The following is a 12,189-nucleotide window of genomic DNA, read 5'->3' on the forward strand; positions in this document are numbered from 1 at the left end:
TAAAACTTTATTTATTGTTTTACTTAGGATGACATTAAGTATCAAGTAAAAAGACGAGCATGGGAGAGACTGGAAGGATGAAGGTTTACACGGCAGTGCCTCTTAGGGGTCCAGCAGTGAGGTGACCACTGCTGATGGAGGGGAGGGTCTCTGCATTTTGGACTTGAGTAGTGGATAAGAAAAACACCCCCATGGTCCCCGTCCTCTGACCAAACCTCTTCTGCTCACCGCCTGCCCCACTGCATGAGAGGAAGCTGACACTAGAGGGGTCTCAAGGCCACGCAAGAAACAATGGATCAGCAGGGCCCGGGACCCAGGCTGCCGGAACCCAGCCCGTCCTCGTCTTAGTGACTTTCACCTCGTGACAGGGGCTCTTCTTTTTACTGGGAAGCTCACCTTAGGCCTTGCAAATGGGATTTCTGCTTTCCAAGGGAAACCATCCGATCAGTGCTCGGTGGGTGATTCGGAAGCGTCCTGCTTTCCATCCAAGGTCAGGGACACTTGACCAGGCCTCGGTTAAAAGGAAGAAGTCCCTGTCGGGGAAATCATGTGAGGCCTTGTCCTCCTCCTTCCTGGCTCAGCTCCGAGACCTCCTGTGCCACCTTGTTGGCTGCCCCCTTCCTGACTCAAGGGGACCCAGCGGCTACTTTCCAGACCTTCCTCTTTGGCTGTGCACGCTCACTCCGCCAGTGACCTCCCCTGGGGTAATGACTCTCAAAGTTATCTGCGCTGGTGACTCGTGCACTTGCGCTCCAGCCCTGACGTCTCCCTGAATTGTTTCTAACACACTGACTGCGTCCTGGACATCTCCTCCCTGCCGGCCGATAGGAAGTGCACACTGCATATCCAGAATGGAGTCCTTGGATCTCTCCCTGTCCCCCAACCTCTTCCACACCAGTTACCAAGCGTTCAGTGCCCCCATCACTCACATCAACACCTGAGGGTTGTCCTGACTCTGGCTCGTTCACCACCCATGGGCAACTCCACAAGCTCTGCCTTCAGAATACAAACCCCCCCCCCCCCACCCCCGGCCAGGCTCTCACTGTTTTCCAACACCTCAACTGCTTTGCCTTGGTCCAAGTTGCTGTCATCTTCCACATGGGTTATTCCCTTCACCTCTGACCTAGTCTCCTCCTTTTGGTCCTCATCTCTCTCTTTCCCATAATGCTCTCCTTCAACCCCAGATCAGACTGGGTTACCCCCTGCTTACCACCTCCCAATGACTTGATCTCACTCTGAAAAACAGCTCAACCCAGACAAGCAGACACACCAGCCTGGAGCGTCGTGGACCCCAGATCCCACTGCTTCACCTGTCCTCTCTCTCTGTCCCAGCCACGTGGCCTCTTTTTCTTCCTCCAACTCATCGGGGACTCGGGAGGTTTGTCCTTGCTGCAGCCTCTCCTGTGAGAACTTCAAGGCTCACTTCCTCACCCCCTACCAGCTCTTACTAAGCATCGCTTCAGGTGGCCTTCCCTGGTTGGACATTGCAGCCTGGCCCCTCCCAGTGCACATCCTCTACCTCCCTCTCCCGCCTTTGATTCCCCAAGGCTCTTATCAGCATCATAAGTAATGAGAAAAACGCTTGCAAGGATCACCTCAGACTTCCAGAAATATAAAGCAGCTTTTCTAAAAAGTAATCAATCGCTTGGAAATGAAGATGGTCAGTTGTTAAGTTGTTCTTACGTTTGCTCTGACAGTGGCAATCCCCTCCAGCCCTCCCCCTCTTCAGCCCCTCCCCCACGTGTGCCATTGCTGTTGGACCCTGCAGCTGTTTCAGGGAGGCCTGGGGTTCCTTGCTGAGCTGATGGGAATGGGGTAGCTGAGCATGAAATGACTATCTGGGTACGGTGCGACCTGCACAGCCGTGCCGCAGGTGAGTCTATCTGGGGAAGAAGGCAGGGGAGTTGGCTTGGAGCCTCACCTTGTCCCTCTGCTCCCCAGGATCTTGCTGTCTGCTGCAGGAAGGGGCTGAGGGTCCCAGTGCTGCTGCTGCTGATCCCCCCAGCCCCACTGGATCTTGGGTGGGCTCAAGCTTGGGCTGCCCGCATTCCTAGCGCAGTCCTGGAATATAGTAGACACTTAGTGAACGTAGTTGGCATTGATTGAGCTCTTACTATTATATGCTAGATCTAGGTTATCTTTTATTCTTTCTGGGCATGTATGTAAATGTACATTTTTAAAGAGACTGAATCATAGACAGGTTAAGTGATTTCCTTAGGTTTGTTGATCTCAGTTTGAAACAAGGCTTTTAGACTCTAGGGCTTGTCCTTGGAACCGTCACCCTTTACTGCCTCCAAACACCATGTGTTGAATGAGCAAATGAATGCTGAGTGGATCAGAACTGTCCTTATAAGGGTCTTGTCAGGCACTATTTCTCTAATAAAATAGGGGTGGGTGTAGCGTGTGGGGGGACCTGAGTCATCTACACTTTCTATCTTACTATTCCCTATGAGCCAGCAGTTTGTCAAAGGCCAAAAATCTTTGGGGAAGGGACAAATGGAACCCTGTGGTCTGTTCCAGAATTCTCTAACAGATCCATTTGGCTCCAACCTGAAAGTCAGGTTCATTCTAACTCTGCCTAGTTCCCAAACCACTTTTCAAGCTTGGAGTTATAAACACTGGTGTGTACAAGGGAGATGGGGAAAAGAATAGGGGTTGTGAGAGTCTCGCCCCTCCCACCTGCAGCAGCTGGAGTAGCCACTAGAAGAGGGCAGAATTGTTAAAGGTGAGAACAAGCACAACAGTAGTGGGCACACTGTTCTCCTACACCCAGTCTCCCTTTCTGCCATGGTTACAGAGCTTTGTAGTCGTACACACGGCTTCCTAGACTCACGGCTGTGACTGCCATGTTCCTTAGGAATCACATGTGGCCAAGTGGCTATGTTCCTGCAAATCAGATTTAACTGGAAGACTCATAGGACAACTTCCTTCAGGGGGAACTGACACAGGCCTTTTCCCCATCTTCATCCTTTCCTCCTTCCTGCCGGCTCCAATGCAGATGTGATGGCAGGCACTGCAGCAGTCACCTGGGGCCATCTGCAGTTCCCAGATTTGGAAACCGACAATGGAATGAAGGCAACAAGCTAAAAATAGCTTCGCACGCACACACACACACACACACACGCACACACACACACACAGCTTAAGCCCCTGAGGTCTTCATGGAAAAGCGTCTTCATACTAGCCCTGGACTGCTTACTCAGGATTCCAATGCCTATGAAAATTAAACTTTCATCACGTTTAAGGGATATTATTTTGGGTTTCCATTTCTGATACCAATGAACACATATCATCATGGTTTCTTGGAAATACTTTAGAATTGGTAACAGGAAGCCTTGTGTTATGTTCACCTTTGTCTCTAACATGATTCTAAGTTCTCTTGTTCCTAATATAGAAGCTAGACTGAAATATAGCTTCCTCGTATATACTGATTTTTTTCATAGTAAAATATACTTCATAAGAGGGAGAGCAGAGATGTGGGAAGTAGGCGCCAAAAGTTGTAATGGTTACATTGTTTTCTTTTGCCTTTGGGTGACAAGGGAGAGGAGACCCTACTCGGTTACTCAATTTAAGCACAGAGGCGCTTGCACTGGTCCACAGAATCCCAGGGAGGGCTAAACATTCAAGCTCCAGCAAGTCCACAGACGAAACCTGGACTCAAGCAAAGCTGGCAACAGGGACTCTCTGTTTCTTAACCACGCTTCTGTGTGTTTGGGATTCAGTCTTTGTTGCTCCAGGCTGGATTCTCTTAGAGTTTTAGTCATTGGAGTTGGCTGATTCCCTCTCCCCATTCTTTTGGTCAATACTCTCAGGGAAGAACTCTGATTGGCTCATCTAGGTTCAGCTGCTGACCCTGGAGACCAATCAGTCACGGCCGGGAAGCCTGCTGTGTGGAGTCTACACAAGGTGGATGTTGAGTTTTGCAGTGAATGAGCCTGTGTTCCTTTTATAATGAATGATGAAATCTGGAGTATTGAGAGAAGGGTAGGGGAGCAGTGAGCGGAAGGACATGAGGAGGAGGGGCACATTTCCTAAAAAGGTGGAGCCCACTACAGGTGTTCAGGAATGGTGAGAGCAATTCTCCTGGCAATGGAACAAAGCCTGGCAGGCCAGCTGGAAGTTTACAAGAGACCTGGTTTCTAGCTCGGGACCATAAAGCTATTTGGCACATCTCTTTCTTTAACAGGTCATAGTTTCCACGTTTGTCAATGATGACATGAAAATAGCATGAATTAGCTCCATTGTTTTCAAAGCTGTTTTAGTTTACAAAGGTTCTTGGGACATGGGTTTGGGTGCTAGGGATCCCCACTAGCTTTTCTGTATTTTTTAAAAACACATATCCACTTTTGCACGGACACCCACACCCACACTGGCACTCCCCCACACCTACCTGCCCCCACCCTCACACACGTGCACACTCTCCCTCCCCTACTCATGCACACATTTGGCAGCCCCTGGTCACTTTGTCCTCCATGACTTCCTGGACTGGATCATCTCAAATGTCCCTTACAAATTCTAAATGTCTGTGGGCCTGCCCAAATTGGGAACTTTCTGGGGGTTTGAGCTCTGCAGTCTGGACAGCAGCAGTTGGCGCTGAGAAAAGTACGAATTCTGAAGATCCTAGTTGAAGCTGGAGACCTCCGACTCTCCCTGGCTCTTCCCTCCCATCTGCTGCGGCCAGCAGTAGGAGCTGAGCTTTCACAAAGCACGGCGCGCAGAGCCCTGGGAGCTGCACTTATGAACAAGGGCCGAACACATCCTGTTTATGCCCAGCTCCTTGCTCCTCCGTGAGCCTGCCCGTCGCTCTCTGTGTACTTAAATCTACGTAGATGAGGAATGACATTTAGACAGACGGTATTTTTTTTGGTTTGCAGCTATTTTTTCAATTAGCAGTCACTAAAGTAGAGAAAATGGGATGGGTGGGGTTGGAGAGAGATTGATTATCTTGGGGAAGTCTGAGGGTCAAGTTTGGGGTCAGCCATCTTCACCCCTAGGGTGTGTGTGTACTTCCAGTTTGTCTGTGGCTTTGGGCAGGGATGGCCCGGCCATCCTTTCTGGGCCCCTCTGATCCTTGCAGAGCGCTACGCCCCTCTGCCTGGAGAGAAGACATATCCTTCCAGCACAAAGCCACGCTGTCTGGAGCTGGCACCTTCCTGCGTGGGAACGCGAAGCCACTCTCAACAGTCCTTTCTTTCTCCCCTCGGTCTGCGAGCCAGGGAGGCGGCCAGCTGGGTGGTTCCCACACTGCGAAACTGGGTGGGGCCTGCAGAGCCCATAACGTTGGTCAAGAAGCCAGACCCAGGCCCCTCCCTAGGAATTCTATAGAGTGCAGAAATGGCCCGAGAAAGAGAGCTTTGTGGGGAGGCCCCTCCCACCAGGACGCAGGCTGGTTGGCCCAGCCCCTGGCGCTGTTGTGAGCAGAGAGAAGTGGCTGATGGCTCATCAGGGCTTGCACCTGGTTAAGCTGGGGCCCTACATGGTGAGCGAGCAGGGAAAAATGGATCTCCATGGGGGACGGGACGTGGATTCCCTTCGGAGTGATGTGAAAACCAAACCAACCCCCTCCTTCCTCCTCCAAGGCAGTTAAGTTTAACAAAACAAACATGGTTTTTTGGGACCAAGGTAGTGGGGACGTTCTTTGGCAAACGAAGGTCACGCTTTTAAAATGGGGCTCCTCCTTGGGGCTGGTGCTGTGACGCAGCGAGTTAACGGACTGGCCTGAAGTGCTGGCATCCCATATGGGTGCCGATTCTAGTCCCGGCTGCTCCTCTTCTGACCCAGCTCTCTGCTATGGCCTGGGAAAGCAGTGGAAGATGGCCCAAGTCCTTGGGCCCCTGCACCTGCATGGGAGACTCAGAAGAAGCTCCTGGCTCCTGGCTTTGGATCAGCACAGCTCTAGACATTGCAGCCATCTGGGGAGTGAACCAGCAGATGGAAGACCTCTCTCTGTCTCTACCTCTGTAACTCTGTCTTTCAAATAAATAAAATAAATCTTAAAAAAAAAAAATGGGGCTCCTCTATGGAATGGCGAGGGGAGAGAAGAGACCGCCACATGTTGTGAGGGAGATGACTTCTTCCTCCTCCTCATCCCCTCCTCCGGAGAGGGCCCCAGCAGTGTGAGCCCAGGGCTGCCCACCCGACACAGGGCAGCAAGACCCTCACCACTGCGAGTCTCGCATTCGACATCCTGTCACTGCTCATGGAAGAAACGACAGTCTGTGGCCTGCGCGCCATGCACAATGACGAAGAGATTTCCCCCGACCTCCAGGAACTCGCTGTTTGGTAGGGAAAGTGGTCAGGTAACCACAGAACCGCAGCACAGAGCTAGATGGGTCCACGGGAACCGCCAGCACCTGCGGAGCCAGGGCCGGCTTCGTGCCGGAAGTGACGTTCAGGCTGAGTGCTCAGGGCGTGCTGGGATTGGTCAGGACCGCCCCCAGGGTGTTCGGTGATTGGTCAGGACTGGCTTTGTGCCGGAAGTGACGTTCAGGCTGAGCCCTCAGGGCGTGCTGGGATTGGTCAGGGGAAGAAGGGGTTGTGGGCAGTGTTCTACTAGGAGGACCAGTGGCTGTGGGACCAGACGAGGGTGAATTTCGGGAGCCCAGGATGACTGAAGCGTTTGGTGTAGGTAAGTCGAGGTACGCCAGAGAAATGAACGCGGGACCTGAGCATGCAGGGGAATGAGGCGGGGAAGGCCTCAGGTGTGAGCTTTTGCGCACTCCCCGTGGCTTCTCTATGGGAATTCGTTAAGGGATAAGATTAAGGGCAAGGAGGCCATTACTGAAAGCTGGGAGAGAGACAACGAGGGCGGGAGCTTGTGCCTTGGCAGTGGGATGTGTGCTTTGCACGAGGTGGACACATTCGAGGGAGAAGGAAAGGTCAAAGTTAATTCCAAGTTTCTGGCTGAGTGGAGATTATTTTCCAAGCTGTGACTTGTACCCTTAAAGCTTTGATGAAATCGGTTCTGCCGCTCGTCTGTGCCTGAGAGATGGTTCTGGAGTCGTGGGCTGGAGGAAGGGCAGGGGTGTGGGTAGGGGAGGGATGTTACAGAGAGAACAATGATCCTGATAAACTTGTGGCTTGTGTACTCATCGTCTGTCCCCCCGCCCCCCAGAACGTTCGTGTCATGGGGGTGGGGACATTGCCCGTGTTGTTTTCTGTTGTATCCCAGTTGCTAGAATGATACCTGGTGAGCAGACTCGCAACGACTATCAGCTGGCCAGGAATATGGTGGAGGTTACAGAGGCTGGACGGGGGGACCTGCCATCCAATCAGGAGGGAGGAATGCTCAGATCCCTTTGGTATGTTACAGAAATGGCTCCGGTTGCATCATTCCCTTTTGTCCAAGGGCGACTAGGATGGTGGACGTGACCAGAATTGAAAAAAGAGTAGTGGTGACATATGTGCACATGTAAATGTACAAAATGCACCACACACACACACAGGACAATGGATTAACACAGCTTTGTTGTCATCATCAGGATCACTGTCATCACTTGTTTCTACTGAGATATTTATGAGCACCGGGAGCAAACCCTGCTCACCCAAATGTCACAGTAACCCTAGAAGTAGACCTTGGGATGGTTGTAGTTTGACTCATGCAGAAACTGAGGTGTAAAGAGGCAACAGAGACACCCTGGTCACACAGCTTGGACGTGCCAAGTCAAGAACAGGTCTGTTGATTCTAAGCTATGTTCCCTCTATTCTGAGCTCTTATTTTGTGGAGGAAAGAAAAGAATGGTTGAAGCAGATATTGTGCGCAGTAATGTTGCAGGAGGCCTCCAGGTTTGTCAGAGTTGAACAGGCTGCAGCCCCTGACTGGGCTGGGCAGTCAGCAAGAAGCCTCAGATATTAGTTTATTTCTCATCCACTCTTGCATATAGTTTTCAGGCCCTGACAAAATATTAAGAGACCCTCACCTGACACCTGACACCACACTTTATCCTGTTCAGGTTCTTTCCCAGACCATCCTCAACTTTGAGCACTTCCCTGGGGAGAGCCAGGAGCAGGTGCCTGCTGGGAACCACAGTGCAGTGACATAGGGCTGATGTCCAGCTTAGGGCTTGGAGGCTGGCTGGGGTTGGCTGGGCTGGGCTGACACTGGAGATGTCATTAACAGTGCGCTTAACACCACTCCACTGCCCTGCGCCCTTACCCTGCCTGTAGCATTGAATTCCTTCTCTTGCACCCTTTACAGACGTAAAGCACTGCTTTGTGGGGAGGTGGTTCTTGTGGAACTCGAACCACAGTGCCCTGTTCCTGGGTACTAAGGGAAAGGTTGGTTAAGCTCAGGGAAGGTCGCTTGTCTAACAGATTCACTTGTCTGCTTTGGCTCTTGCAGACTTGATGAAAACCTCCCTGAGGCCGTGCGGAGAGGGAGGGGAGACCACAGACAGTGTCGCCACCTTGGCTCTTGGAGCCCCGTCAGTGGCCTGATCCCAGTCAGTGCCGAGACATCCTGCCCGTTGCTGTCCCATGAGGACCACGGGTGGATTTCCAGTGGGAGGAAATCTTTGTCCTCATTTCTCCAGTGGTCCAGGGCACTCCTGAGCCCCCAGAGTGAACTCTGGGGCGGTGATGGGAAAGAGAAAGGACTCTGCTCAGACAACAGCTGACAGGTGTCTCAGGTGGCTCCATCCCAGGCCTTTCCCCAAGGAGCCCCCCCCCCCCATCCCCTGCCCTTGGTACCTGTGTGTCAAGAGCCCTGTATCAGGCCCTCGCCCTTCACATCACGGGGAAGTTCGCCCTTCAAGGTGTGGCTTGCATGGGGAATAGCAGCCAGCCTTCTCCATCAGGGAAGGGATTGGGTGTTTGGAAGGAGCTAGGTGGTGGCAATAGGTGCCAGACAGCTTGGCACCAGCAAGCTTTCTCTGGGCATCTGTCAGGGAAAGGCCAGCTTGTCCTAGGGAGTTTCCGTATCTGCAGAAGCCCGGACTTGCACAGAGAGGGCCAAGGGCCAAGCCAAAGTCCAAATCTAGCTTCCTTCTCAGACGTTCAGTCAGTGTGGGAAAATTAGTTACACGAGGTAATTCAAAGATGGCGCCCAGAGGAAGTAAGGTGGGTGGAACTCAAAGTTGTTTACCACCAAAGCTAATTGGCTATGCAACATCAGGGGAAGTGAGGACAACCGATAACAAGTGTATAGACATGTGGCCAGTCCCATAGAAATCGCCCCGTAAAGTGATCTTTTAAGTGCTTGCTTGGTCCTTATGCCCTGCCCCAATGACTCTGCAGTTTTGTGCTTAAAGACTTTGTTACATGCGAAATAAAGGGGTTCTTGCTTGACTTGGCTCCCCGCTGCGCCTGATTGTCTCCGGGATCGGGAGGCTGGGGAACGGGCGAGCGGCACACTTACCCTTTCCTTGGGCCCAGTCCATCCTGCACGGGTGGACTAAGACCCTGCAAGTCAGAACAGCTTCCATTCTGTATCACCACTCATGCACCAGGCCCTGTATTGGGAGCATCACGTGGGCTCATCTTTCTAACAGTGGTGCACAGATGAGGGTGACTCTTCCCCTTTACAGGTGAGAAAGCTAACCTCAGAGGTTACGAAATGATGGAACTATGATGATTTGAACTCCAGCAGGTCTTTTTTTTTTTTAAAGATATATTTGTTTATTTGAAAGGCAGAGTGATAGACACACACACACACACACACACACACAGAGCTTCCATCCAAAGGTTCACTCCCCTAATGCCTGTAATATCTGCGACTGGGCTAGGCGGAAGCCAGGAGCCAAGAACTCCCTCTAGGTCTCCCTCTAGGTCTCCCAAATGGGTGGAAGAGATGCAAGCACTTGGACCACCTTCCACTGCCTTCCCGGGTGCATTAGCAGGGAGCTGGATCAGAAGCAGAGTAGCCAGAACTTGAACTGCTACTCCAAGATGGCTTAACCTGCTGCACCACAATGCTGGCCCCTGAGTCTGGTTTCAAAGTCCCAGTTCTTTGCGAGGTAATTCAACAGACACACATTGGGCACAGACCTTGTGGCAGAGGCTGTGCTAGACTTAGGATTTAGGGAAAACACTATTCTAACCCTTGAAGGACTTACTAGAAATTTCAACATATCACGAGAACTGCATAGCAGAGACATAAGCACATGAACAAGGAGGGCATAAAGGATGGAGGGCGTCCGCGTTCTGGGTATTCGGAGGTTGTTGTTTCAAAACAGTGACCTTCAGCCAACTTTTCAACAACGAGTAGGTGTGTTGCAGGGGAAGAAGAACTTTCTAGATAGACTAGGTTTGTAAGTCACCCAGGATGTTTACTGAATCCCTGTTCAAGGAAGACTAGGGGAGGATGCAGATCAGGGGAATGGCTGAATCCACTGTGGTCTAACCACACCAAGTAATCACTTGAGTCCATTGGAATAAATGAGCCAGAGCAACATCAAAATGATGCAGGCTTGAATGACAAGCTGCAGAACAGTGTTGAGTGTTGTGTACACAGGTGTTGCTGTGAATTCAGAGCAAGGGGTTCGCTGCAGGACGCACAGCATGGTCAGAGGGAAGGGGAAGTAAATCTGTTTGGGGAAATACAGAGAACTCCGCCCTCAGGGCTCTCGGGGAAGGTGAGGGCTCAGAGGGGAGCAGGAGGGTCTGAGGACTGAGAAGTGAGTGAGGTTTGCTTTGGCCTTTAGACAGGCATCTTCAGGTGTTGGCCTGAGCTGGGAAGACTGGAGGCTGAGTTCAGACTGGGGTTCGGTGCTGCAGTAGTCACACTCATGGAGTGGGAGGCAAAGCTGAGTTCGGATGTAGAGTGGGAGACAGGTGTGGTCAATCAGTAGTGATGGGGGGGCAGGGGAACCCAGGCACCTGCGGCCTGGTCCAGTCTCGCCTGAGCTCACTGTGAGTTCGCTGAAGTCCCTTCCCCTCTCCAGAACTTTCCCAACTCTCTCATAGTGTAGGATGTTGCACCACACGTGACCTCCTAGCCACGCCACAGCAAGATCCGTTAACAAGCAGGCCAGTCAGGACAATGAACTTTAAGTGCATCCCGTCCCCACTGCTCCACTAAAGTGCCCTTGCTAAGCCTGCCTGTGCCACGGAAGAGCTTCTCCTTCCTTCAGAGGTATTTGCCTCAGGAACCACGGCCACCTGTGAAAAATGATGTTCACCCTTGGCTTGTGGGACAGGAGTTTTCTTTTCTTTTCTTTCTTTCTTTTTTTTTTTTTTTTTAGATTTATTTTATTTGAAAGGCAGAATTACAGCCAGGGCCGGGCCAGGCTGAAGCCAGGACACGTGGGTGCTGGAGCCCAAGCACTTGAGTCATCTTCTGCTGCTTTCCCAGGTGCATTAGCAGGGAGCTGGATTGGAAGTGGAGCAGCTGGGACTTGAACCAGTGCCCATATGGGATGCTGGTATGGCAGGCAGTAGCTTCATCCATTATTCCACAACGCTGGCCCCCTCTTTTCTTTCTTGATCTTCCTTCTTGGCCCCTCTTTCTTTGAACTCTAAATGCTGCTCTATTTCTTTGCTTTTGGATGCTTCTATAGAAGAAGAATCATGCAATATTTATCCTTCTGTGACCAAATTATTTTACTTAGTATAATGTCTTTGAGGTCTATCTACATTTTCACAAATGGCAAGGCTTTCTTCTGTTTAAAAGTTGAGTAATATTTCATTGTACATATACCCCACATTTATTTTGTCCATCCATTCACCTGTGGATCGATGCTTGGGTTGCTTGTTTTTTTATTATTTTTTTTTATGTGACAGATGAGTTAGACAGTGAGAGAGAGAGACAGAGAGAAAGGTCTACCTTCCGTTGGTTCACCCCCCAAATGGCCTCTATGGTTGGCACTGCGCCGATCTGAAGCCAGGAGCCAGGCGCTTCCTCCTGGTCTCCCATGCAGGTGCAGGGGCCCAAGCACTTGGGCCATCCTCCACTGCTCTCCTGGGCCACCGCAGAGAGCTGGACTGGAAGAGGAGCAACCGGGACTAGAACCGGGTGACCGTATGGGATGCTGGTGCCACAGGCAGAGGATTAACCAAGTGAGCCACAGTGCCGGCCCCGGGTTGTTTTCATATCCTGGTTTTGGGGACTATAATGCTGAATGGAGATGGAAGAGCAGACATCTCTTTGAGATCCTGATTTCAATTCTGTTGGATAGAACCCAGAAGTGGGGTCACTGGGTACAGGGATTCAGCTCGACATGACTGCACCCATTTTTGCTGTAACCAGCACCC

At 51.4% G+C, this 12,189-nt stretch overlaps 1 protein-coding gene and 1 long non-coding RNA gene across 5 annotated transcripts in view; one reads left to right on the top strand and one right to left on the bottom strand.

Moving 5' to 3' along the window:
* SYN3 (synapsin III) overlaps positions 1–12,189 on the bottom strand; it is a 455,954-nt gene that overhangs the window by 129,270 nt on the left and 314,495 nt on the right.
* Positions 6,519–12,189, top strand: part of LOC103348404 (uncharacterized) — a 78,487-nt gene continuing 72,816 nt past the window's right edge. The window contains exon 1 of the long non-coding RNA XR_516809.3: positions 6,519–6,628. This is a non-coding gene — a long non-coding RNA (uncharacterized lncRNA). The remainder of the gene's footprint in view (positions 6,629–12,189) is intronic.

The sequence above is a fragment of the Oryctolagus cuniculus genome, chromosome 11 (genome assembly GCF_964237555.1).
Source record: "Oryctolagus cuniculus chromosome 11, mOryCun1.1, whole genome shotgun sequence".
NCBI classification, from domain to species: domain Eukaryota; kingdom Metazoa; phylum Chordata; class Mammalia; order Lagomorpha; family Leporidae; genus Oryctolagus; species Oryctolagus cuniculus.